Source organism: Aythya ferina (genome assembly GCF_964211825.1).
Source record: "Aythya ferina genome assembly, chromosome: 8".
Classification (NCBI taxonomy): domain Eukaryota; kingdom Metazoa; phylum Chordata; class Aves; order Anseriformes; family Anatidae; genus Aythya; species Aythya ferina.
Genome location: NC_140304.1, coordinates 8,949,193 through 8,976,910, shown reverse-complemented (window position 1 = coordinate 8,976,910; position 27,718 = coordinate 8,949,193). Strand labels below are relative to the sequence as shown.

General features: G+C 38.4%; 1 long non-coding RNA gene across 2 annotated transcripts in view; it reads left to right on the top strand.

Moving 5' to 3' along the window:
* LOC311440962 overlaps positions 1 to 27,718 on the top strand; it is a 252,668-nt gene that overhangs the window by 132,970 nt on the left and 91,980 nt on the right. For both annotated transcript variants that reach the window (XR_014695677.1, XR_014695678.1), the window contains one exon: positions 3,194 to 3,413. This is a non-coding gene — a long non-coding RNA (uncharacterized lncRNA). The remainder of the gene's footprint in view (positions 1 to 3,193; positions 3,414 to 27,718) is intronic.

The following is a 27,718-nucleotide window of genomic DNA, read 5'->3' as shown; positions in this document are numbered from 1 at the left end:
TCTTGTCAGAAGCTTTTCAATACATAATGAATTAACTAGAAGAAGGTTAACAAAACAGTATATATCAGCACGTAAACCTCTTCCATTAAACACTAATGGCATGAATTGCCCCCCTTGCTTTTCTTTTAGAGATAAGGATAGAGTCATTAAAGTAATTTTAAATATTTTATCACCTTTAATGTACTTGTATAGACAAGGCTTTGTGATACAGTCTCAGACATAATTCCTAAATGAGCTCTTTCCTTCATAAAATTACTCATTAAGCTGTCTAGAAAGAGATGCATGACTGTCTGCTTAATGCAAGCATTGTCAAACCCCTGATATGTTGTTTTATATATAATAAAATGAAGTAGCCTAAACTATGTAGATAAAAACATAAATGATATTAAACTATAATTCCTGGAGCTAACTGAAAACCTGTCTTGTATACTATGGAAAAATAAGATTCTTGTTTTCATAGGTGATGGGTCCTCTCACATGAGTGGCCAAGTGGTCATGGCAACTTTTCAGTCATCTGAAATAATAGAAGAAAATAGAGGGCAGCTTTCCTCCCAGGTTCCCATATTCTGGACTTCATCAAAGCCATTCTCAATTTACTTCTGTTACGTAAGATATAACTGATGAGGTATTCTCTGTGGAGTAACTAACTGCTATTCAGATCACAGATTCTACCTTGATAACTGAGAATTTTCTCCTCTTTTATAGGTTTTGTCACAGTATGGCATATTGTGGAACAAATCACTCCTAACCTGTAGAGAGAAACCTTTGTTATCTTGCTTTCCAATGTAATTTGTGTCTGAGATGGCTGGAAGGGCTAACCGTCTTCAAAAAGTAATACTTAATTCAGCTAGGAAGACTAGCCGTACAGACTTCCTCATGTAAATAGTACTTTATACTTCCTCCCAAATGTCTCTGGGGACTTGTGAGATATGAATCTCACTTGGCTTTGAATGGCATGAATCTATTTTCTCCGGATAGTTTTATGGGAGAAATGGGGGATCAAAGCAGTTATAGGTCTCACCATATTAGAAAATACCTATCTTTCCGTAGCAAATTGCATGGAAATAGGTATTACATAAAAGAGTAATTTGTGAAAAGAAATGGCTAGTTTTGCTCTTCTGCAACACATTGAAGAAAGAATCTAGTCAGGATACAAGGCAGTAAAAATGGTTAGGTCTGAATGTCAGACCACTACAAATGTTTTCCCTTCAAAACAAAGTGGTTTAATTAAGTTCCACTATTCTTCATTTCTGATTCCTTCTCAATAAGCAGGACTGCTTTTCTCCTTATCAGTAGCACACCCACCCTTATTTTCTGCCTGCTTATGCTCACTTGATACCATGTGAACAAGATATTCATTTTTCACACCTACAATACCTTTGTCCTTTAGGACATTGCATTGTTGAAGTTAACCCTGTGCTTCCTTTCGGATGAGTTACCAGATGAGCACAGATCTGATAAAAAAAAAAAAAAAAAAAAAAAAAAAAAAAAACTGGCTGAGGTTATTAGTCCACTATGAAACTGGACAAAGAAAAAGGATAGAGAGCAAGGTAAATGTCATGTGTCATGCAAGTGGGATGAAGAATTAAGTACTCCTTTTCTAGGAATTGCAAAACCCGCCTTTGTTGTGACTCTCAGGTGGTTGAAATGGAAATGCAACTGCAGCCCTTCTCTCCTTTTTGACCATCTTCCTTACTCACTGAAGGCATGAATCCAATTCAGCACTTGGCATTGTGAAGTCATAAGCTAAATAAATGCACAGTCTAATGGCCCACGGGTACTTGCTAAACATTAAACTGTAAGAATATTATGTCTTAATTTGAATAGTATACTCCATAAGCTGTCAACTAAAAAATAAAACCAAGGTCAATAGTTGCTGAGAAGTTGTGGAAGTAGTCCAGCATTAATTACTAATCGGTAGTAAAGAACAGAGCAATCTCTATTTAAACCACTCTTTTTGGAAGCATGTAGGGCAATATGCATCTCATGTATGTGTGTTCTTTCTGTCAACTCTACTAATGCAGCTTGTTATATCTTCTACCCAGCACATGCTCATTTATGACAGATGCATGGGAATGCCAGAGAGAACTTTTGGAAGACATCTTTCAAAGGGTTCTGGTTATTCATTAGAGTGAAGTAACGTGATTTCAAGACTTTTGTACATGGTATAATAGTAACGCTTACAAAAATCAAAGGCAGCTCAGGCAGAAAGAGAACATTCCCAAAGTATAGAACAGTAGCCAAATGAAAGAGCAACTCTTATTCCTACGAGAAGTGCTAGGCAGGCATATGAAGAAATTGAGATGGACAGATGGAAATGTACTATGGAGAAACATGATTTGAATGATCTTTCTATTGAGTACTCGTACAAAGGATATACATGGATAGTTTTGCTTCAGTTTAACACAGTTACCCCTCATGGAAGTGTTAGCATCCTCTGTTTCTAGGTTGTTGTGGATAAAGAAGTAAACATTTTGCCTGAAGCATGTATGGGCTAAATGGGATACCATTAGCCTCCTGTGCTTTCAGGATTTTTGTGTTATTTTGAGATCAGAAATCTTATTTCTTGTTATTTTATTTTGTTTTTCAGACAATTTATATTAATTAATATAAATTAGGTGAGGAAAATAATATATATATATATAAATATATATATATACACACACACAATAGGGACTAAACCATACTTCTGTCTTGAGTGACTAGGTGAAGGATTTAATTTCTTATGTATTGCATAGTTAATAAATTCAACTTTGTGAAGTTACTTTTTAAGCCTAAGAACTTGATATAAATATATATATACATATGCATACAGTAATACTAGAAATAATACATATATAAAAATTAGAATGAGCTCTAGAATTAGAATTAAGTAGTAACAGTGACTTCAGGCTTTTGTGCTCAGCTGTTGTGCCAACTCTTCTCTGTTTATAGGGGACAACTCCATGTAGTGTCACTACATAATGCAACTAAGACATTGCAACTGCTCTTTCATGCTGCACTTTCATCTTTTCCTCCATCCCACAGGTTCTCCTTTCCTATTCTTCCTCCCCTGCTCCCAGTGTGTCTCACAAGCATGGGTTGAACCATGACAAGATGTGGTCTGTTATGAGATCGTTTATAGCTGTCTAGGCTGAGCTCTGCCTATTTTTACATTTATGTATTTCTGAAGTTCTTTACTTTCTATTTACAGGTATGGGATAAAATTTGGGCCATTTAACCAACTCCTTCCATGTCTATGCCTGGCCAGAATGTCTGCTGTAGCATAATCTTTAGTTGAAGCTGACTTTGGCTTTTGATGATCCAAAACAATCAATGAAGCTTGGAAAGACTTAAGGGATCAGTAAGAAGATAGACAGCAATCCTCGCTAAGATCCACAGCATCCTGAAACAGAATCAGAAGCCCTAGTAAGGTACCGTTTTATTAGATATCTATCTCCCCACCTTAAAATTCTCAATGGCCCACTCACAAAACTCATACTTCATTGACCCTGCTCCAGAGTGTTGTTCTGCTGCTGCAGCAAAACTTTGCAAAGCAAGATTTCCTCAAGAATGAGAATAAGGTATTTTTTCCCTCATTCTTGAAGCAATGATCTTGAGCTGGTTCTCTTACTAGTGAATCAAAAAGAGTTTCACATTCCTAAGCCCAGAACCTTACAGTGATAATTTCATTCAAGGACATTTGGGTTTTTAAAGAGATTCATAATTTTCTCTTTTGAGAAAAAGAAATCCACATGCAGAGAAAAATTCAATCAGAATTTTTCAAGAAGATTTTTGTTGCACGTAATCTTCATCAGAGTATCTCATTAGATGGTTCAATAGAAGGCAGAATGGTCTTTAACCTTCTGCTGCACAGACTAAGTGATAAACCAGATGCATTTTACTTAATCATGATTCATAATGAGTGTTTAATGATGGAAGAGGGAAAGGGAGAGACATTCATATTCTTTCCACTTCCTCTTTAAAATGGTTTCTACTGACCTTTCCTAAATGACCCACAGATTAGGTTCCTAATAACTTATAATTAATATTTTCCACATTATGCTCAACATATGAAATCTGATGTCTTAATTCTAATACCCAGCAATTGTTATATTTAGCCACAGTTTATGAACTTGACTTAAGCAGTGTATGCAAGATCTAAAATTTGTTCTTATAGAAGGTGCTACACAACTGCAAAATACTATTGTAGAATAAATTAAAATACAAATTGGTGTTAAGTGTACAGAGTGTATTCAAAATACTCTTTGATATTACAGTATTTTTATCAGATTTTTGCTTGAAGGGTATTAATGATTATTATGAACATCACTGAAAAATCTAGAGACTGAAACATCTCTTTCATCATCGTTGCATGTTAAATTTAACAAAACACGCATTTACAAGGTGTTCATAATTTTTCAGTAACCACAATGTTTGTTGCAAAATAGTAATTATACCTTTGGATGTATTTGATCTAAAAGTAGGTAAGTGTGTAACAGCAAAATTCTTTTTCAAGATTTAAGGAAAAGCCAAAGTTATATCTGGACACAATTAATAGGAAAATCTGTGTTTTTATCTACTCTGTTTGCAATGAGTCTTTTATTCTAAAATGCATAATATATGTAGGTAGTTGAGGACTAAGATATAATGATATTTCATTTTGCTGCAATATGCTCAACAGTGACATGTAAAATTTAATCTCAAACAAGGGCTTTTTACAAGATAAAAATAATAATAATAAAACAACACACCAGGATTTAACAAGTTTGAAGACATGATCTGAAACAAACTGATGTCTTTAAAATTAGTATGGAGAATGACTTCAAAGAAGTTTTAGAACAGTTATAAATTTTAGGGGAATTTCTTTCTACAGTTCAGGCATTAAGAGATTTCTTTGTACATCTCTCAAGAAGCTGCAAGTTTGGTGGTTTTGTGATATTCTGTAACAAATGTTGTTCCTGAATGGTTCTACTGTAGCTCACTGACAGTTATAGTGATGCAGCTGTTATTTGCTTGCAATATTTAGAGAACACATTAATTGACCAACAGAATAAAAATACTGTTAGGCCACCATGTGATCTGCTATTGAGATGTTTCTGTGTGTGCTTGTGGATAGAGCAGAAAATCAGAAAAGCTTTACACAACGTTGACATGAGTTCAGCTGAAGTTCTAAATATTCTTGGAATAACATATTTTGCCTTCACAGCTTGTGTTATTACATGATTGTCGTATTAAACAGAGGTAGTCAGGATTTTTTTGTTCATATTTTATAAAAAGCATCTGTAAAGTACAGTATCATAACTTTATGGTAGGCTATACACATTTTTCTAACAAATGTTGGGATTTATTTGGTATATATGAAAAAAGTTATTTTAAGTTAATAAAATTGCAGATACTCTGGGATCTACATCCCAAGCAATAACATTAATAGTGGAGATTCCTTATATTTTGATTGGTCTAGTCACGGAAAACAAATTCAGTTCCAAATAACAAACACATACAAGTTTTAAATTAAAATGGTTTACAAATCACAAACAACAGGTATTAAAAAATTAGAAGTGTTACTAGCTCTGACTCACAAACAGAATTGATGCTAAATCTGTGACCTTTGAAGTCCACAACTGCTTACTAGAACCTCAGTTTTCACCTCTGAATTTCTCTACTGAGCTTACCAAAGAATTTATATCAATCCTTCAGCTAAAGGTCACAGTGTTGTGCCATGTTATCTGGATTTTTATTATTTCCTCATAAACTATGACATTTATAAAATGTCAGCATCTAAGGAAATCAGGCCTCTATGAACATGGAAGAAGAATAAAATCTGCTTACTTTGGCAATTCCATCAGTGTGGTTCAGAGTTATAAATGTTATCACAATGAATAATGCATTGTTTTGTGTTGTTTACAGGTATTAGTGACTGTTCCTCTGGATAGACATGCATGTTTAGTACACTTGGAAATAAAGTAAGGCATATTATAATTTGTTTAGATGGATTGTGCCATGTTCAGAGACCACAGAAAGGTCTTTCTTGTCAGAACGTACACTAGATTTGGTTCTCCAGTTTTCCTTTCCTAATCCAAACCTGGACTGATCCACACTTAGGGAACTGATTTTGGCACCAGAGTTCAGAGATAAGTAGATCTGCCACTACCAGCTCTCATCTCAGGCTTCAGCAATAAGGGAAGTTCTTCACCTCTCCTGTTTCCAAACTTTAACCTTAGTCTTCCTCAGTTTTTACCCTTTTCTGAAACCAAGGGTAATGTTACTAATAGCAACCGAAGTTGTACCAGATGAAGCCTTCCTCATTTTTTAACAGCCTGTGTACTACCCAGGATTACGAATCCTCTTCATTCTTGTGGTCTTTTTTTCTTCCTGAGCTGCTGGTCCTGTCTTTTGCCATTAATTGTAGGTGGGCAACACACAGCCAGACCAAAATCAAACATATAGGTAGGACTGTGTTAACACAAGCTCTTGTGTTAGTATATTTGATCATAGTCCTTTTAACTCAACCTTTTTCAAAGGATAACATGAATACCAAGACCTGAATCACTTACCCATATTTGGATGATATACTTCTTTAAGAAAACCAACTATTATCCAAGCCTTTTTCCTTCTATGATCAAGACAGAAATGTTGAATTGCCAGGATCCAGCAGTTAACTGTCAGTTAACTGGAGCATCTTAACTAGTCTTTTCCAAAGCTTAACCTGAAAGTAAGCATGAGTCACTGACCAGTTTTTACCATAGCTCCGTTAGTCATTTAGAGCAAGATGCTCATTTGTGTTTTTTTTTTTTTTTTCACCTTTATTTTGCTGAATTTTACCTCTATCCCCAGCCTTAACGATATTTGCAAGAAACACAAACACTGATCCTTGTCAACTGCACCCCTCTTTTAAATACAGCGGGCCATGAAAGACAAAGGTTTTCAAACCTTTCCTGCAAAATGCAAGTGAAACATGAGATTTAATATTAGCCTTTCCTATATTCAGATGATCCACAATTCATTTGTGGGGGGAAAAGATAGTTGTGATGCTAGTGAAACAGCAGAAGGTAATGTGCTAGAAAAAAAAAAAAAAAGGCACAGCAGAGGAAGGGGATAAGCAACATCAGCGGCTGAGGCAAACTGCTTTCTCTTGCTTCCTGCTGTCATTTATTTTTCTTGCTACTGAGTCACCTTGCTGCACTTTCAGGCTTGCCCACTGACTATCTGAAATAGCACTTTATGTTCCTGTGAAGTGAGAGAAAACGCTAGTGTTTTCTAATCGCTATGCACAGGCATTAAGTGATAATGCACTGTGTTGCCAATGCGGTGTTAGGCACTTGAGACCAAACCTACATTTTTATAAAGTCATGAAAATCCACTGTCATCTTTTTTTTTTTTTTCCTGATGTATAGCAAGGGTGAGATCTGCAAAAGTAAACAGCTCAAATGGTTCAGTTAATTTCAATTTATCCTTGATCATGAGTGCTCTAACCCTTGAGAAATGCCTACTGAAATCAGAGGCTTACAGCGAGGACAAAGAGCATCTCTATTTTTCCTTTTAATTTTTAAAATCTGTGTTTAGTCACTACAGTGAGTCCCTTTGGAAAAGGAACTGCAGTTGTTACATCCAGACTCCTTATTTCTAGATTCTGGGTACAAGCACTGACTGCACACCTTGGGCATGGCCAGAGAGTAAAAGGTTCTAGTTAAGAACCAAGAGACCTAGGCTCAGCTAAGGGGAAATGCATGACAGGAAAGATTCATATCTCCTTCAAACCTGTTTTCATGTTTTCCTATGAGAGTTCCAGGTGAAATCTAACAGCCCCACTGTGAGATATTGAGATAACGTTAAGTACCTTCCCTCAGGTGTGTTTCATGTCAGGTGGGAAAGAAGTTCATGGGCATGAAATTTTGGAAAGGGGTTTCCTAATCTGTCCGACAATGAGAAGGTTTCTAGTGGCCTTTACCAGAGGCAGAAGCTGGTTATAAATAAGGAGGTAAAGTGGTAAAATAAATAAATAAATAAGGGAAATGTGAATAATAAAAAATATATATATAATAATAATAATAATAAAGTAACTGATAGTAGGAGTGAAAAAGCAAACAGAACAACAGAAGTGAAAATAGTAGATTCCAGGGGACCATCTGGAGCCCAGTCAGAATGGGGTCTTCTGGTGAATGGGCAAACAGATTTTCTTTGTGAAATTTCTCACGGTGACTGGTCCAGTTGTTACAAAATGAAAGGCATTTAATGAAGAGATTAATATCATAATTTTATTTGGAAAAGCCTAGGAATTTCAATATAGTTCAGACCACCAGCTTACATCCTGGAAGGCTTTTGCTGACTGTTTTTTTCTCAAATTCCAAAGATTTTTTATGGTCATGTCAGTTTATTATTTAATGTAAATTTAGTGTAAGTTTATTATTTATTATCTATCATTTAGACTTCCTGTTAAAGTACAAATAATAACCATGACCAGTAAACATTATTTAAGTGATTACAATGCAAAACAATGCTGAATATAATGAGAGAAAGAAAGGAGTGGGGATAAGTAATCAGTGAATACAGGGCTGGGAAGTGAGGGGATCAATCTCAAAACATGTCTGATGTGTTTGTTTATACTTGGCCTTGTTTTCGTGACTGTCGTGGTTCCGCTCAAGTGGGCAACCGAGCTCTACCACAGCCACTCTCTCACTCCCCCTCCTCAAAGAGGAAGGGGGAGAAAATACAATGAAAAGGTCTCAAAGGTTGAGATAAGGACAAGAAGATCACACAGTAACTATTGTAAGGGGCAAAACAGACTCTGCATAGGGAGATAGTAAGATTTATTGCTTGTTGCTAACAAGCTAGAGAAGTGAGAAACAAAGGAAAGAAACCAAAAGCACCTTCCCCTCCCATCCATCCACCCTCTTCCACCTCCTCCCCCCGAGCGACGCAGGGGAACGGGGGAACGGGGGTTATGGTCAGTCTACAGCACTTCTTCTCTGCCGCTCCTTCTCAGTCACTCTCGTCCCCTGTGCTGTGGGGTCCCACCCATGGGACACAGTCCTTGATGAACTGATCCAGTGTGGGCTTCCCACAGGCAGCAGTTCTTCCAGAACTGCTCCAGATATGGGTCCATACCACAGGGTCCATCCCTCAGGAGAAAACTGCTCCAACCTGGCTCCCCTACGGGCAGCAGCTCCTGCCAGGTCACCTGCTCCTGCGTGGGCTCCTCTCCACGGGCTACAGGTCCGGCCCAGAATCTGCTCCAGCAGGGGTCTTCCACAGGCGGCAGCCTCCGTCGGTGCAGGGCCACCTGGTCCACCGTGGTCTCCTCCACGGGCTGCAGCGTGGAACCCTGCTCCACCATGGCACTCCATGGGCTGCAGGGGGACATTCTGCTTCACCATGGTCCTCACCACAGGCCGTGGGGGACTTCTGCTCCAGCTCCTGGAGCACCTCTCCCCCTCCTTCTTCTATTTTCATTTCAAACTTTCTTTTGCTCTTTCTCTTCCAACACATGAGACTGACAAGTCTTTTCTACTTGTCAGTATAAATATAATTCTGCATCTTTCTCCAAATATATGTACTTTTTTTTTTTCTTGCTATTGAAATGTAGAAGACATACTAGGATGTTTACCACTAAATGCACTAGTTCTTTTACTTGTTACAGCTTTGTCACACCATATCTATTAATTGGTTAGGCAAGTTCATGTTCAGAGGAAGCAGATTCTGTAGAGTTTCTTTACTTTTGATGGAGCATTGATTTATAACCACTTCCTTACATTTGGCCAGGCTGGTTGGGGCGTTGGCCAACATGATCTAGTGGGTGGCATCCCTGCCTATGGCAGGGGGGTTGGAGTTAGATGATCTTTAAGGACCCTACAACCCAAGCCGTTCTATGGTTCTATGATTATCAGGTGTGTAGAGAAGGAGAAATAACTCATTATTTTCAATGCAATAACAAAGTTTAGGAAGAAGTGATAATTAAACCAGGTAGAAGTATTTAAATACTTACTGGTATCTAGAATCAGCCTTTTTTGATAGGTAAAATTTGATTTTATAGATCCTCTTTAGGTTATATGTGACATTTGGACACTGCAGATAAAGTGTTGGCTTTGTGTTGTGTAATTAATCACATAAATCATACAGTGATGTTTCTGCTCTCTGCTTCAGAACTTCTAAAGCTGGAAAATAATACAACAGTCTCCAGCAAATTATTTTGAATGAAAAAAAAAAAAAAAAAAAGAAAAGGAAATTAAATTTTTTATGTGTTGGATATGTCAGGAAACTGAACACAAAGATTTTATTTATATCATCAAGTTTAAATATTCTCTATATGATTCTATAAATTGCACTGGAAAGATTGGCTCACTGGATCAGCCCTTGTCAAATGTCTTTTTAAATGTTTCTGCTGATTTTCTTGAGAGAATGGCATCACCATGTGATTAACCCACTGAAAAGCAAAGAAATTCTGCCTAAAAAGGTGCTTGAGATCTGTAGGGTCCTGTATTCTTCCTAGGCTGGGGCATCTGGCTCATGTTTTCAATTATTTCAGTAGTGCTGTGGAAGGAATCTAGGCAAACCCTATAATTTCATATTTTTCTTCCTTCCTAGAGAAGCACATCATGCTTTTGATCTCATGCTGTTATTCTCATCGCCTTGTACCTGAAAATTGCAATATTGTTATCGCAGTTGTCAATGGAAGTGACTGCTGCTGGGGTGAGACTCACCCCATCTTTCCCTTTGTCCTTACCTTTTGATTATAGTATTTTGGTTTACACTACATGGCCCAATAATATGTGTGCACAAAGTAAAACAACCACCAGTGTGCAGCAACTGCCCCTGATAAATGCATCCTCAAATCAGTGCTAATAACATTATAATCTATTCTGTTTAAGGAATTATCCATTGGGAATTTGAGTGGATTCTGATGGAAATTATACAGTACTGTAGAAGTATTTTGGAGGGATCGTTTGCTACTAGTGCTTCTCTTTGCTGTGTTCTGGCAGTCTGACTATCCAAAGTAGGAGTTGGTGGGTGTTCTGTTTGAAGTGAGAACAGAAAAAAAAAATTGCATATAAGCTTTTGGTGTACTGATATTTGAAGCAGTGGTATTATCAAAGAGATAAAGAAAGAGGGCTTCATTGGAGGGTGAATAGTTTGTGGAAGAATGTAGAACCATTGCTGGAGAAGAGGAACAAGTGTAGAAGCATGTCTGTAGGTGGCTAGTGTACATTCCCTGGATCTCTCTCCAAGATGCTCTCTGGCCAGTCAAGACAGGAGACTGGGCTCCCATGCACCTCTGTGTATTTGCAGCTGATATACAGGGAGGCAGGACAAGTTCCTTGTCTTTCTAACAGACACTCAGAAAGCTCTATAACAAGAAGAGGGCAGAGTATCTTGTTCACATTGTGGGATATTTCTACTGACAAGAGAAGGTCCCTGTGGTCTTGATCCAGCACCTTGGAAATTAATAGAAACCTTTTAATTGCTCTCAGAACTGTCATGTGCCTAGCAAATCATGACAAGGGGCACTAATGTAATGTTTTGCTTTCTACATATAACTTCATGTTTCTACATACTGGTCTTTCTACCTACATTTTTGCTGCCTAGTCTTTCTTCTGTCTACACATTAGATTTTAAAACATTAATAAGTTAATAAGTATAATGAAAGTAACATTTTTATTACTAAGGGCTAAGGAGCTAAGGCTACTCAGAGTTAGGGTTTTGATGTAATTATTAGCAAACACTGAAACAGATTTTGAAGGTGTAATTAAATAGTTGAGGCATTCTTGACTTGCTTTTTCATATTTTTCACATATTTTGAGATGGTGTGTATATAATTTATTTTCATGGCATGCTAGTGGCAATGCTCTTTTTACCTTTAATAATCAAGATTATTTAAATAAATCATGTCATTATGAAGTCCACTAGAAACAAAAGGTTACAACAGTAAAACATTCATGGCCTTACTAAGAAATAAATGAATTAATTCTCAGTTCTGCATTTTCTGTCCAGCCTCTTTGCTATGTGTGAAGAAAGTTGGCGTACTTGCCATCTGTCAGCACTCTTTCATCTATGTCCCATTCTTGCTCATGCTGCTTCACCTGTGAGCTGAATACTCATAAACACAGTCCACTGGTGTTACATGAATACATCCTGCTACAACAGCAGGAGCTTTTTGAAATTTGCTTGTCCAGTGCATAAAAAATGCAAATGATTTTGAGCAACTCCCACACTTTGTCAGGTTTTACTGAAATAATTCACTCATCCTTTGATTTAGCTGGAAATTACTGAATTATGATAAAATAAAATGTATAAAAAATCATCCTAGATAAACACAATATCATAGAAAGGCATGAAAAATTAGATAGAAGTAGTAAGAATGAACTGTTCTGGAGTATAAGCTAGTTTATGGGCAGACCCATTTTATCTAGGCAAGGATCCATTTATCCATTTGAAGTGTGAACAAAGTCAAAAAAAAAAAAAAAAAAAAAAAAGAATTCAGGCACATTCCTCTGTGTGAGTTATATCAGTTATCAAAATCTAAGAAATAAATTCATATACCTGTATAAAAATCTAAGAAATTAGTAGGAACTTTGACTCTTTTGAATGAAGGGAATAAATGGATGTGAGGGAAAAATATTTTCTTTAAATAGAAAGCCTATTTTATATGTATATAGTAGACTTGTAATAAGCTTTTTCTTTATTTTAAGAGATTCTGAAGAACCTATAATTTTGTAAATGTGTATATTCTAGGAATAACAGAAAATAGGTCAGAAAGAGACCTTCAGTGATCATCAGTGGAATTCCCATGCTCTGAAGCAGGCTGTCTTTTCTGGCTGAAGTTCAGCTGATTTTTTTTTAAAGCTCTGCAGTGGTGGAAGGTTCAAAAGCTTCCTGTGTAAATTTAGTCTAATGCTTTATGTCCTCATTTCTCCCTGTTACTCTACTCTCTAATAAAAGTGAATGAGAAAAACTTAAGAGAAGTCCTTGTTCTTGTGGGACTTTATTAGATTAGTTTCTTTATTAGATCTTTGCTGGTTTGCATAGCCCTGTCTAAGTGTCCACAGATTTGCCCATGAGTGAATATTCAAATATGTGAGGACTGTTGGTTAACATGTTCTCATGGCATCAAGCTAAACGAACCGAAACAAACTGATTCTTCAAAGATTGAAATCTGAAGTAGAACTGTTGATTTGTAACTCTTTAAAGATATCACCTTTTTCTCTTCAGTACTGTCCTATGGTAGATTAATAGCCATGGAAGCAAGCTACTTCATACTGACAGCAATTGGAAATTTCAGGATAATCTCTTTTAACTACTTTTTTTTTTTTCTTTTGCTAAACTGACAATTTCTGTTTTTTAAGTGTAAAGGCAAACAAATCTTTTTTATTATTATTATTTTCACTGTAATGGTTCATTAGCAGTATTTTTAGTTGTAATTTTCATTAAGTAAGGACACAGTCATTCATATAGTCTCAAGTCCATATATCCACAGGCTTAGAAGAGATGCAGAGGCAGTCAGTCCAGATCACGGTACTCATGGGCTTGAATTCGTTTTCTCTCACCTCTCCTGCTACATCATTTGTTGCAGCTCACCCAGAAATCTGTGCTTCTGTTCTTTGGATGTAGCCTGAATGACCACAGCCTTGGGTTTTTTAAACTGTTTTCAACTGCTTTCTTGCCTGTTTATTTTTCTATTTATTATTCTACTATTATTATTTATTATTCTACTTATTATTCTATTATTTTCAATTGTTTGTTTTCCATTATGTTATTACTCATTATTATTGATATTCTGTATATGAATTATTGATATTATAGCAATGATTTCAAATATGCATGACCTTATCTCTTTGTCTTTTCCAAACTTCTTTAATAGATGCAGCTAGAGTACTTCTTTGAGACATAAATTCTTCCTGACATAATTTCTTATCTGTAAGCCAATGCTGGCCTCCTGCACACTTAAACCTCTAAAAACCAAATTAAAGCATAACACCAAACACTGTCTCTGCAGTGCAGAAGGAGTAAACAGCTGGGGCAGAACTTTGAAACCTCTGACCTATTGTAAATTCCATTGCAATTGTTTTAGAACTTGTGATCTTTCCGTCCTTAGATGTTCAGAAGGGGATGCTTTTGACATATAGCACTGATAAGAGGCTTATTCCATTAAGCTGTAGTGATTCTAGCTTTCATGCATCGTTTGACAGAGAAAATGAGAATTTGCAGAAGTAATAGCTAATGTAAAGTATATTAGGTTGCAATGCATTTAGACAGGTAGGCAATAAAGTTTATGTATTATATTATAGATGGGCTTGCACATTTTACTATATGTGCACAAAATAGAAATTTTTGTCTTGCTATTTCCTATCAAATTTTTAAAAAATGTTAGTACTATTGTTTCTGAAGTGGGCTGTATCCTCTGTATTTCTTAACAGAGGTTAGGATTTCAATTTCAAACAAATATTCTTACACAGATCATAAAGGTTAAATTGAAATTGGAAGGAGAAAAGGAAAGCTGTAAGCAGAAGTATGAGGAAAATAAAATAATAGTTGACTCAAATAATAGTTTTACTAGTTCCATATCCTAGCTAATGTCATCAGACATACAGACACCACTTTAATGCTTAAATAATGCTTGTGTGACATAACATTTATTTTCTGGGCTATTTTAAGAGCTTATCAAACTTTTTCTCACCCTGCATCCTAAAGTTCACATTGAAGAGGGATTTCTTCATTCTACGCTTCTGTATATGAGAGGATTGGAGAGGAAAGTACTGTGAGTATCAAGGAAGTGCATGCAATTTAATTAATGCCTTTGGTATCTGAGAAAAGAGTGGTAGAAAAGTGTAGAGAAGTAGTTAAATAATTTGTTGCACAGTGAATTGTGAAAGTGACTTCCAGTGACAAAATTTATTACAGTCTATTAAAATATCCAAGCTTTTTGGAGGTATCATGAGCAGCAAGGTGATTTAATTCCTGCAGCACTTTAATGCATCCGTAACTTGATGGCACTTGTATGCAATAATAGGAATTGCCTATCAGAAGAACCATTTACTATTATTTACAAAGGAGGAAATGAATAACTTAGGATGTCACCATTTTTTGCAAGGAAATGAAATGGCTATGGCAACTTCTGTAAGGAAGTATAAGCAGTATTTTAAATTGTGCTGTTCACATAGCTGTGCATAAGAGATTGGTTTTCATATAGCAATATGATTATCTCCCACAATCCAGAAACAAGATGTGAAGAAATAGAGGGCCAAAACCCACATTCCTTCATATCACAGCCTTCAAGGAAACTTGGCTGAGCAGGATTTCATGAATAGGCCACAATTATTTTTTACTAGTGCTGACAGTTTCCTGGAAATTTTATCCACTTCAAAATGTATTTGCAACTGCAGTGATACATGAACAAAATATTTTAAATTTGAGTTTTTCTCCCAGAATCCCACAATAGAAGGAAAGGAAGAAAAAATGTGTGTGAATCACTTTGCTAGATGAGATACTTCCCTGCAATGTGGGGATGAACCCAGGTTCATCTCTGTTCATCTTGGTTTGGAAGGAAAAAAAAATCACAAGGAGACCAGGGAGATAGCTCCAAAAGAGACAGATGAAGGGACATGCACATGCAAAGTAAATAATCAACCTGTAAAAAGTGTATATTTCCTTCATCAATAATTTGTAGAGTCAAAAACCTCCAATCACTTCTAATTTTTGTCATAAATAGTACACAGAATACTTTGTTAATATTATTTGCATAAGGTTTTGTTAACGTCTGTCCTAATCATAAAGAATTTGATCTGGATGGGCTGGACTGATGGGCTGAGGTCAACTGCATGAAGTTCAACAAGGCCAAGTGCTGGGTCCTGCACCTGGGGCGCAACTACCCCAAGCAGAGCTACAGGCTGGGAGATGAGTGGTTAGAAAGCTGCCTGGCAGAGAAGGACCTGGGCATATTGGTTGATAGTCGGCTGAATATGAGCCAGCAGTGTGTTCAGGTGGCCAAGAAGGCCAACAGCATCCTGGCTTGTATAAGAAGCAGTGTGGACAGCAGGTCTAGGGAAGTGATTGTCCCCCTATACTCAGCTCTGGTGAGGCCGCACCTCGAGTACTGTGTTCAGTTTTGGGCCCCTCGCTACAAGAAGGACATGGAGGTGCTTGAGCGAGTTCACAGAAGGGTGACAGGACAAGGGGGGAATGGGTTAAAGTTGTGCCAAGGGATTTTTAGGTTAGATGTTAGGAAGAACTTCTTTACTGAAAGGGTTGTTAGGCATTGGAACAGGCTGCCCAGGGAAGTGGTTGAGTCACCATCCCTGGAGATCTTTAAAAGACGTTTAGATGTAGAGCTTAGTGATACGGTTTAGTAGAGGGCTTGTTAGTGTTAGGTCTGAGGTTGGACTCGATGATCTTGAGATCTCTTCCAACCTAGAAATTCTGTGATTCTGTGATCGGTACTTCAGTTTTGACTGCTTTAGCCTTCTGAATTGGTCTGTTTTGGTTTTGTTGGTGGGGTTTTCTTTTTGTTAACGAGAGATTCTAACCCTTGGATATCTGGAGAAAAAACGGGTTGAGGCAGGGTTGCATGGGGCAGCCTTTCTCTCTGGCAAGCCAAACAGCCTGGGGGGGAGCCAGCCCCAGAAAAGGGGGACCTCAGCCCCCCCAGCCCTCGTCCTCGCTCCACATGAGGGCATCTTCTGGGCCTCTCCCAAGGCAGGCGCCTTCGGCCTCGCACGGGCCACTCCATCACAGAGCTTTGCCGAGGTCACAGTGGCCACCACTGGCCCCGCCCTTGCCCTGGGCCCTATAAAAGGAGCCCCCCTGCCACTGGCCTGCCACTTGCTCAGCGATTTGGTCTTCTGAAAGCCAGCGGCTGAAGGAAGGCCAGATATAGGAGCAAAGTGAGAGAGAGGCGAGCAGCAGCCCTTCTCAGTGCGAGGACAAGAAATTGTTCCTGGGACCACTGAGAAGGATGTCGGCCTCTGCGTGGATGCGCCATGGGTCGAGGGCCAGCACCTCCAGCACAAGAAACAGCAGTGCCCAGGAGGTGTCTGGTGCCCGGCCCAGAGGCTATTATGATAAATATCATTGGAGCCGAAGTGATGCGGGGAGCAGACCGGCCCCTCGGATGGACACCAGCAGCAGGCCTGGGCCTAGCCGGAGGTCCAGTGATGACGGAGAGCGTGGGTTGGAGGGCCACAGGAAGTGGAGCCATGCCCAGCGGACGAAATATGATGCAGGACCCAGCCGTGGCCAACCGTCTGATGACAGCAGGAACTCCGTGAATGAAAATCAAGCGGAGAACGGAATGGACCCCAGGCACGGAACTGGGAGGCGTCCTGGTGCGGCACCATGGCCGGAAAATATGCCCAATGGACGGCAGCCTGTGTGGGCAGTCCCTGCCAGGGACTGGCTCGTCCTCCAACCCGCAGAGCCCATGGAGGTGGGTGCACAAGATGAAGAGGAACCGATGGAAGTGGACCCACCTCGGCCACAACAAACATGGGACTCCCCTGGCAGCTCTCTGAAAAGTGTCATCAAGGAACACCGGCAGCTGTGCAGAAGGGCTCGGCAAGCTCCCTATTCCGCATCGCCCAGGCTCCACTCCAGGCATTAGCCTGGAGCCACCTGGCAATAAAGACCTTTGCCAATTCTCAGGGGTTGTGTGAGTGCTTCTTTCCCATCCGGCAGCCCTTGTGCGAGAGGTGGCAGCCCTTCTGCGCAGAGCCTCGAGGAAGAGCCCAAGAGAGGCCCCAGCTCCCTTTGGGCTGCTGCGCTGGGGTGACAGGAGGAGTCCCCAGGAACCACCATGCGCCTTTAACATTTGTAAAAATAAACCGAGGGGTGAAAATAGTAGTGTGTGAGTGATTATAGGTGGCTAATTTCTTATATTAGGAGTGAGTTTCTATAACTGAGTAATTGATAATGACAGATGTGGAGAAGGCTGAGGTACTCAGCAACTTCTTTGCCTCTGTGTGCACTGGTAGATGGGCTTCCCACATCCTTCATTTCCCTGAACCCATAGATGGAGGCTGGGGGAGCAGAGTCCCACCCAGTGTAAGCGAAGAGCAGGTTCAAGACCAGCTGATGAATCCAAAGAGGTACAGGTCTATGGGACCTGATGAGCAGAATCCCAGGGTCCTGAGGGAACAGGCTGATGGAGTTGCCAAGCCTCCCTCCATCACAGCAGAAAAGTCCTGGTAGTGGGGTGATGTCATTGCGGAGTGGAAAAATGGAAACATCATGCCCCTGCCCCTCAAGAATTAAAGAATTGAACAAAGAGCACTGCTCTTCAACAAGTAAAACAATTAGGAGACATTACTTCTCAGAAGAGCAGTCAGGCACTGGGACAGGTTGCCCAGGGAGGAGGTGGCGTAACCACCCTGGGGGTGTTCAAGGAAAGGTTGGACGTGGTGCTTAGGGACATGGTTTAGTGGGTGACATTGGTGGTAGGGTGATGGTTGGACCAGATGACCTTGAAGGTCTTTTCCAACCTTATTTATTCTATGATTCCATAGTTTCATTTCCAAGTTAGTGGAATTATTATTTTTTTCTGGTTTATTCCAATTGGAAAGGACTTTCTTGCTCTGACTGTGAGTGTCCTAAAACCCCTCTCTGTTTGTGGGGTTGCCAGCTGGGCAAGGGATTTATGGGACAGTGTCTCAGTTATCTGCGGAGCAAGAAAATTGAAATTTGGCTCTTCTTTTTGAAACTATAGCTGTCTTTTCCTTCTGTGTGTCATGAAATCTGTCATATGGAACATGCTTTGGGAGACTGATTTAAGTGTTGGTGAGTGACTTGGTTCAGATAAGTTGATTTGAGTTTTAGGTGTTTTTCACACTTCAGGTTGAGTGCCCAGGTCTTTTTGATTATTTTGAGCAATCTAGAAACAGAAGCATTGCTGTCACTGATAGCCATGAGATTCTTTGGGCATTGGAAATGATACTGCAACATGCTGGACCTTTGAAAAAACAGGAAAGAAAGAAGAGTGCAGTGTCTTACCCCCCAAAAACAGAAGGCTTTGCTACCGTGGCTGTCTTATTTTCAAAGACGCTTGTAATATTAACATATACCAGGAAATAAACTAGAGTTGCTACAGAATGTAAGGATTTATCTTAACTGATGCTCTATCTTATCACAAATAAAATTTGCAAGAATAAGGGGGGTGAGGGGGGACATGAAGGGTAGAGGTTAAGCAAGTATAAAGTAACATCCTTTTCGTTGGCTGCCTGCCAGTTCGTACCCACTGAAGATCTGGCCCAACTTGCCTCTAGTCTGTTTTCCATGTTACAGGGGAGCCAATTTTCCTCCCTTAGTCTGATTTACCTTTTACTTCACATAGTGTTTCCTGCATTACCCAGTGAAGTGTAATTGTAATTTGAGTCTTAAATTTGAGTCTTGATGTTTGAGTCTCATGACTCAATGGAGGCATGGAAATGGAGGCATGGAAAGAAGTGTTAAGAGCAGTGTAAACAGCTTTACCCTAGCCCCGTGAAATTTGAGGGCATAATTTACCCTTTAAATTTTTATATTTGCTTAGGAGAAGCCTTTAGCTGTATGCATAGTAAAGCGTTTTCCCCATGCTATTGTTGGATCACGATGTCACTACAAGTTGATAGGTAGGTAAGATGACCTGAGCCTGGATTTCTACTGTGGAGCTTACAATATGTGACTGCTTAATTGAGTTCTTTTAGTTGTTTCTTTGCCGAATTTCAAGAGCAAATTAGTACTTCTCAGTAGAAAGTAACCTGGTCTTCTACATGAACTGTTTACATCTGAAAGCTTTACAGGGCACAACTTGGACAACTTGGATGCCTAAAGCGTGACAGAACAGAACCAACCACCTCTAGTCTCCTGGAGAATCTCCCTAAGGATAGGGCACTTCTACTCTTAGAATCCAAATCATTTAGCTTGGAGAAGACCCTTAAGATCATCAAGGCCAACCATCTGCCAAGCACTACCAAGTCCACTGCTAAACCATGCCCGAACTTCTTTACCGAAAGGGTTGTTAGGCATTGGAACGGGCTGCCCAGGGAAGTGGTTGAGTCACCGTCCCTGGAGGTCTTTAAAAGACGTTTAGATGTAGAGCTTAGTGATATGGTTTAGTGGAGGACTTGTTAGTGTTAGGTCAGAGGTTGGACTCCATGATCTTGAGATCTCTTCCAACCTAGAAATTTTGTGATTCTGTGATTCTGTGTAATAAGCATGTTTATATTAAAGGGTTGTCTTAAGTTTTCCAAAGGTCTTGGCCCCTATTTTAGAGTGACCCACTTATCCTTCATCTTAGCATACAGAGATATTGTTTCAAAGCTAGATTCTCTCTTCTTTTCCTTCTATCACAGTGTGTTGTATTTCAGATAGCAACGCAAAGCTTTCTGTTTGTGCTTCCTTTTTTTTTTAAGATGACTTGATCATTTCAGACTAGCAGAGTGATTACTTTTTTTTTTTTTTTTTTTTTTTCTCTTGAAAACTTCTGACAAGTGGTATAGTCTGGATGCAGTATTAATGAATTTTGCTTTCCATTGCTTTTGCTACTGAGTGTGGCTTCCTTTTACTACCACATGTATGCTACTTCTATCTTTATGAAAAAATAACCATGATAGTTCAAAACTATGTTTTATTTATATATGATAGGCTTACTTGCAGTAATATTCTGAAGTGTAAAACCTGATTCTAAATCCAAGTAAGAATGTTACATGAGCTCAAGGTATGGCAGCAAATAGAAGAACATTAGAACTCAGTGAAAAAAAAATGTGAAAGCCTAAATGCTTCTTTCTATACCTGCCTTGAGGAGGTGATTCACGTTATATGCTGTAACAAAAATCAGAAGGAGAAATGGAGAGAGTATAATTGAAGTATACAAAAAAATACAAAAAGTGATAGCTTATCACCCATTGTTGTACTAACTTTAGATGGTTATAGATGTTGTTTCTTTCCTAGTTCAGATATATACACCAAATATATTATAATATTTTTCATTAATCCAACTTGATTCCCACGATATGAATTCCAGTCCAGTCAAGAGGATTTCACAATGCAGATAGCATGCTAGAAACATATTTCCATTTCAAATACCATTGCTTAAAGAAAAGGATATCTTACCCTTCATTTCAAAATCCAGTCTCAGAGGTGATCAAAGATAGGGAACGTTAGGTGCACTTTACTGTGTACATTGACTTGATAAACATGTAGTGTATCTACAATGGTGTCCTTAATGGCTGGAAAACTATACTTTAATCTTTGTAGAAGTGCTTTAGAAAATTTTAGTTTCCCAACTCAGCAACTCTGTCCATAGGAAATAAAGCTTAGTATACATCAAAAATAATTATTAAACAACTTTAACACCATCAGTTCAGTCATCATGTACAACTGTTTAATACAGAAAACACACAAATATTTTTGACAGAATTTATGTATAAAGTTTTTATGGACAGATTGGCTTTCCTCATAAATACTCTACCAAGCACAGAAAAAAAGAAAGCAAATTTTAAAATATTTCGTTCTGAAAAAATGGGTATTTAAGACACTTACATGATACATTCATTATATATCATTTCAGAATTCATCTTTCAACAAGGCTTGGGTGTGGGGGGTAATTGCTAGCATAAAAGTGATGTTTGTTTAGGTGTTAGACTGAAATAAAAATTGTAATTTTTTCCTCTACAGGAACATTGCAAAATTTTTAAAATTTTATTTCAGCAGAGTGTTTTAGCACTGATTTTTGTTAGGGAATAATTGACTGTCGTGGCCAATAAAAATACAAATTCAAATGGTGGAAACCAGACAATTTTCCAATAGAGCATGAACTGGAATTACCAGTAAGTTTTACGGTGACTGATAATACATGCATATTATGATTACTTTGTAACATGAGGTGGATATTTGCCAGTGACAAAGGGAAAGTATTCATACCTCATTACAAGTCCTCCTGTTCTTACTAGTGGTATTAGACTACCATCTAGAGGCCCAGCTAAGATTAAGCCACTATAAAGGAATACCTATTAGACCAATAGGAATGTAACTAATTTTACATAGAACTACATTACATATACTCCCCCAGTTCAACTGGCAGGACATTTCAGCAAAGCATTTCCATACAAGTGAAAATGTTTGTTATTCTGTGCAATCTGAACATTAGCACACGTCAGAGTGTAATCCCTGTCTATATTTGGCAGTTATACTTATCATTCAATCCATTATGATTGTCTGGGTTTCGGTACCTGGTTGGACTTCTGAAGTTTTTAGCCTAAGGAAGAATTTAAGAGATCTTAATGCAAAATCTTGTTTCCCCTTGTAGTATAAAGTTAAAATTATTAAAAAAAAAAAAAAAAAAAAAAAAAAAGTCTTTTATTATACAGTTTCTTAAAGTGACTTAGAGGTTACTTTGTTTAAGAATCATTGCAAAGGATTGCTATTTTTAATTACCTTTTAAGTACAAAATTTTTGTCTTTTTGGTGCCCATATTATCTTAAAGTTGCCAAGGCCTGGCAGCACAGCTACCTGAATTGCCTTTGACAATTTGCTGAATATCTTCTAAAGGAATTCTTCTTGACTGTCAAGGTCAAGAGTAAATCCCTGGGGATCAAGCAAAAAGTTGAACAGTTTGACAGGAAAGGCATAGGCAGATATTCCCACTCAGGAAAGTAAATGTACTTTTTTGTTGTTTCTCTTCTTTCTTTTCTCTCTTTTGTTTTTTATTTTTCTTTTCTTTTCTTTTCTTTTCTTTTCTTTTCTTTTCTTTTCTTTTCTTTTCTTTTCTTTTCTTTTCTTTTCTTTTCTTTTCTTTTCTTTTCTTTTCTTTTCTTTTCTTTTCTTTTCTTTTTTTTTTTTTTAATTTAACCCTCCTTGTCCTTATGTTCATATGTTTGCATCTTCTCTTTATTTTAGAACTGAAAGGTGAATGTAGTGTTTTTGAAACAATTATGTCAAAAGAAAATCCCCTTATATCTGGTTTTGCAGGTATTTTTGCCCAAGTTAGATAGTAAGCATTAAGCAGGTAACCATGCTGGTGTTTCTTTGGAACTGTGTAAAAATGAGGCTTTCCTCTGTGTGGAATTCACAGTTTAACATCTTCGGCAGGATACAATTCTTCATACAGGCCAATTTTTCTTAACAACCCCTAAATAAAAGTGATCTTTCTCCTACATTCAAGGGGACTTAACTATAAAGGTTTAAAAAAGAACTGCAATGTGTGACTCTGGGCTGTAAAATGCTCCCTGGAGCAGGTAGCTTCAGTCTTGCAATCAAGGGAACCTCAGTGTTCGGTCTTCAGCTTCGGTCTCTCCCCCAGAGCACCTGAAAATCTGCTGGTGTCTGTATTTTCACTGGGGAGGTTTCTCATGAGCTCTACATAGTGCCTGTGGACAAGCTCACAGTGGTCATTGTCTGGGAAAGGTTGACAACTTCCGTCCATCGCACCTCTAAATTCACTTCTAAATCAGACTATTCAAATGAGGTCACATTTTACTTTCTCTTTTGAAGGTCTGATGAGCATGCAAAGCTCATGTTTGATTCATAAGCGCTGACTTACAAAAATGTGGCAGTAACCATAGAAAATGAAGGTAGCACTGTATCTGGTATAGGAGAGAGTTGATTCAGTGCCTTTCCCAGCTGGAAGGGGTTCCAGGTTACCTCCCATGTGTTTTGACTCCATGAGGCAAACCCGTGTAGGAAAGCACATGAGACCCACACAGTTCCATTGGGGAAGAAATGTTTCCAATCCAGTGGTGAAAATGTCCTTTGATTTACAGCCAGTGACTGCGTAACAGAAATGCACGGGACTCTTCATATGCATGTCCCCCTGTGGCTACAGCCCAAGGATCTTCTGTTCTAATGAATATTTAAGCTTTAGTAACATCTGAATTAAATGATAAATGTTCATAACTAGCCAAGAGAAGAGGGAACACTTTAATGTTCTGTAGATTTTACAGGAATCCACATAAGGTATTATGAGACACTGATCCTGAAAAATAGTTGATTATGAACTGCCCACATATTAACACCCATAATTAAATTTGTTAATTTTTGTTGTACTTGATCGTAGTAACTCATTACCGTCAGAACTTTTAATTATTAAAATATAAATTAACTAAAACGTTTCTAATATAGTCTTCCATTTTATTCTAATTGCAATAAAACCCCAGCCATGTACTGGGTTTTTATTCGATCAGTTAAATGGAAATGAAAAAATCTTTCTCATTTTATTTTCCTTCTCTATTTTTTTTTAATAGGAAGGAAGTTACTTGCAGAATGCAATATGTTTTTTTCATTTGACATATTTTGCAATTTTTATTTCATGAAAACAAATGTGTATACTGAGGAATTTTTAGTTAGAAAATGAAGCTTTATAAGCAACTTGAATCTTAGATTTTCTGTGAGTGTATAGAGTATTAAATAGCTGTCTAATAATACATAAAGGTGACATCTTTACATGGAGGATCAGAGGAGCAAATATGTTCTATAAATGTCTTCCAGTAGGTTACTGTTAGAATCAACCACTGTAAAATGTAAACTCTGATGATTCCAGATTTTCAGTTGAATTCTTCATAATCCCATTCCCCTATCATCTTGCCTTCTTGTTAAACACCAGTAAAATCGGTAGATTCTTGAGGTTGTGCGTAGTGTTCTGATTTCTTTGCATTGACTCAGTTTTGCTGATGTTAAAATGTTTTATTTAAATTTATCTATAAAACTGCATAGAAAGCCATTTATGAAATGCATTTTCTAAAGAAAATTCTAGTGCCAGTTCCATATAGGCAAATACGTTGTTTCTTTTTAGTACTCAAACTATTGGCAGATGTGTTTGGTACCTTCGCTTTGGACAATCTTAAGATTTAGCCACCTGATGAAAACTTAACCATGGAAAAACGGTTTTAGGTCAAGCTAAGAAATGAGACAAAACCTAGTATGCCCTGCCATCAGTTTCATCCTAAGATTGTCTGTTTGCCTGAACCTAGAAAAAATATGAAAATTAAATGTTGCTTAGTATGAGGCAGTGTCATTTTCACCATGATCACAAGATGGCATCATTACAAAACCCTTTATGTCAAGTAAACTATAAAAATGTTGTTTTTTTTAAATAATTTTGCCATTGCTTAGTTATGTAAGAGTGCTTATAGCTTTAATATAAGCAGCTCTGATTCCTTTAAATTATTTCTTGAAGTTATGTACTTAACTAGATCTTTAAAGTGTAAAGTAGCATACAATAAGAAATAGGCAAGAAAAAGGCATATTGGCTACACTGCACAGCTGTGCTAAAAGGGTGCACAGCAGGTTATAAGCTATACCTGTTATTGCAATAACAGAGATGTGGATCAAAAATCTAACAGTTAACAAAAAAAGATTTTTGCCCAGTCTATGAACAGGGAAAAAGCATGGAGAATAAATGAAGTAATCTTTCTATTCTACTTCCCTAGTGCTAGTTTTAACCTGAAGTAATAAGTCTGTGTTGTTCATTTAAGGAGATGTCAATCCTTTCAAGAGATCTGTTGAGGCGGAAAGAGAATGGTCAGGTGTTTGGGGGCAACATGTGGTCTTGAAGTCATGTTGAGATCTCACCTTGTTCGGTTTTCTCTGTATATCTCTACACATACAATTCAACTCACTCCCAAATTCCAAATGGGCCTTAAAACTTGATATTTGTCGTGGTTCCGCTCGAGTGAGCAGCCGAGCTCCACCACAGCCGCTCTCTCACTCTCCCTCCTCAAAGAGGAATGGGGAGAAAATATGTGAAAAGGGCTCAAAGGTTGAGATAAGGACGAGAAAACCACACAGTAATTATTGTAACGGGCAAAACAGACTCAGCATAAGGAGATAGTAAGATTTATTGCTCATTACTAACAAGCTAGAGAAGTGAGAAACAAAGGAAAGAAACCAAAAGCACCTTCCCCTCCCATCCATCCACCCTCTTCCACCTCCTCCCCCCGAGCGACGCAGGGGAACGGGGGAACGGGGGTTATGGTCAGTCTACAGCACTTCTTCTCTGCCGCTCCTTCTCAGTCACTCTCGTCCCCTGTGCTGTGGGGTCCCACCCATGGGACACAGTCCTTGATGAACTGATCCAGTGTGGGCTTCCCACAGGCAGCAGTTCTTCCAGAACTGCTCCAGATATGGGTCCATACCACAGGGTCCATCCCTCAGGAGAAAACTGCTCCAACCTGGCTCCCCTACGGGCAGCAGCTCCTGCCAGGTCACCTGCTCCTGCGTGGGCTCCTCTCCACGGGCTACAGGTCCGGCCCGGAATCTGCTCCAGCAGGGGTCTTCCACAGGCGGCAGCCTCCGTCGGTGCAGGGCCACCTGGTCCACCATGGTCTCCTCCACGGGCTGAAGCGTGGAACCCTGCTCCACCGTGGTACTCCATGGGCTGCAGGGGGACATCCTGCTTCACCATGGTCCTCACCACAGGCCGCAGGGGACTTCTGCTCCGGCACCTGGAGCACCTCTCCCCCTCCTTCTGCACTGACCTTGGTGCCTGCAAGGCTGTTCCTCACTCCTCTCACTCTCCCACCTGCTGTGTGGCGCAGCATTTTTTTCCCTGTCTTAAATATGCTCTCACAGAGGCGCAAAACAACATCGCTTATTGGCTCAGCTCTAGAAGACAATGGGGCCCTTCCCAAATATGGGGCAGCTTCTAGATCCTTCTCACAGAAACCACCCCTATGGCCCCCTGCTACCAAAACCTTGCCACGTAAACCCACTACAATATTGTAACTTCCTGAGGCCTGGAAGTGCTCAGGTAGTTGTACTGGATGATTTTCAAGATCTTAGGTCTAGTTGCTTGATGTAACATAAGAAGAAAATAAGTTTTAATAAATGTAGAGAGTTTAACCTAGTAATCATTCTTCAATTAGACTGTTTTGCTGGACTAAAGAAAAACTCATAGCTCAACACATGAAGTGTGTTCCCTTTTTGTCCCATGACAAATTTTTCTTGAACTTGACTTGCATAAAAGCAGTGAACTGCCATGTTTATCTGATTAAGTATTCATCATCCACACTTCCATATGTATTGTAAGAAAAATTAAGATAACAGCTAACTAGAGACAATCAAAACTTAAGATAGCTGCTACTGTTAAATACTCCTTTAAAACTATGTTTAAAACCATAGAGCACTTGTATAAAGAAAAAGAGAATTTGTAATTCTTCTTTTCTCTGTCACATATTTCTGTTTTTTAAAAAAAAACTTCACAAATGTTCTGGTAAAAGTAAATAAATATTGCTTCTATGCAAAAGTAGTGATGAGATTAACTCAGTCTAGGTATAATTTAAATCATAAAAGTACATACCTGAAGATTTTACAGAATATTTGAAAAAATACTTCATATGGCATTTGAATCCATTCCATATGTTCATTAAGTACTATTCAGTGTTATTAACATACTTTTCCAGTCTTTTTTCTAAAGTACTTAATGCACTTCACAGTTTATTAATCCATTTGTTATTCAAATCGCTGTAATCACTGTAAGAGACTTCAGTTTAATGATAATACCGAGTCAGTTATGTAAAATGTAAACGTATTCCAAATCTTGAAATAACTGATTGCAGATCTTTCCAACAATATATTATGAAGAAATAGAAAATGCTTGGAATGTGTTGAAAGTTAAGATATAGTACATTTTTCCTTCCCACTTCTTTCTCTCCACCAATTAAACTCAAGCCTCAGCAGTTGGCATCTGGATAACTTTGTATGTGGAAAGGATGGTAGAACTGCATGGGTTCTCTGGGAGGTTAAATATTGTTGGTAAAGGGGAAGAGAACTTGCTTTCTTT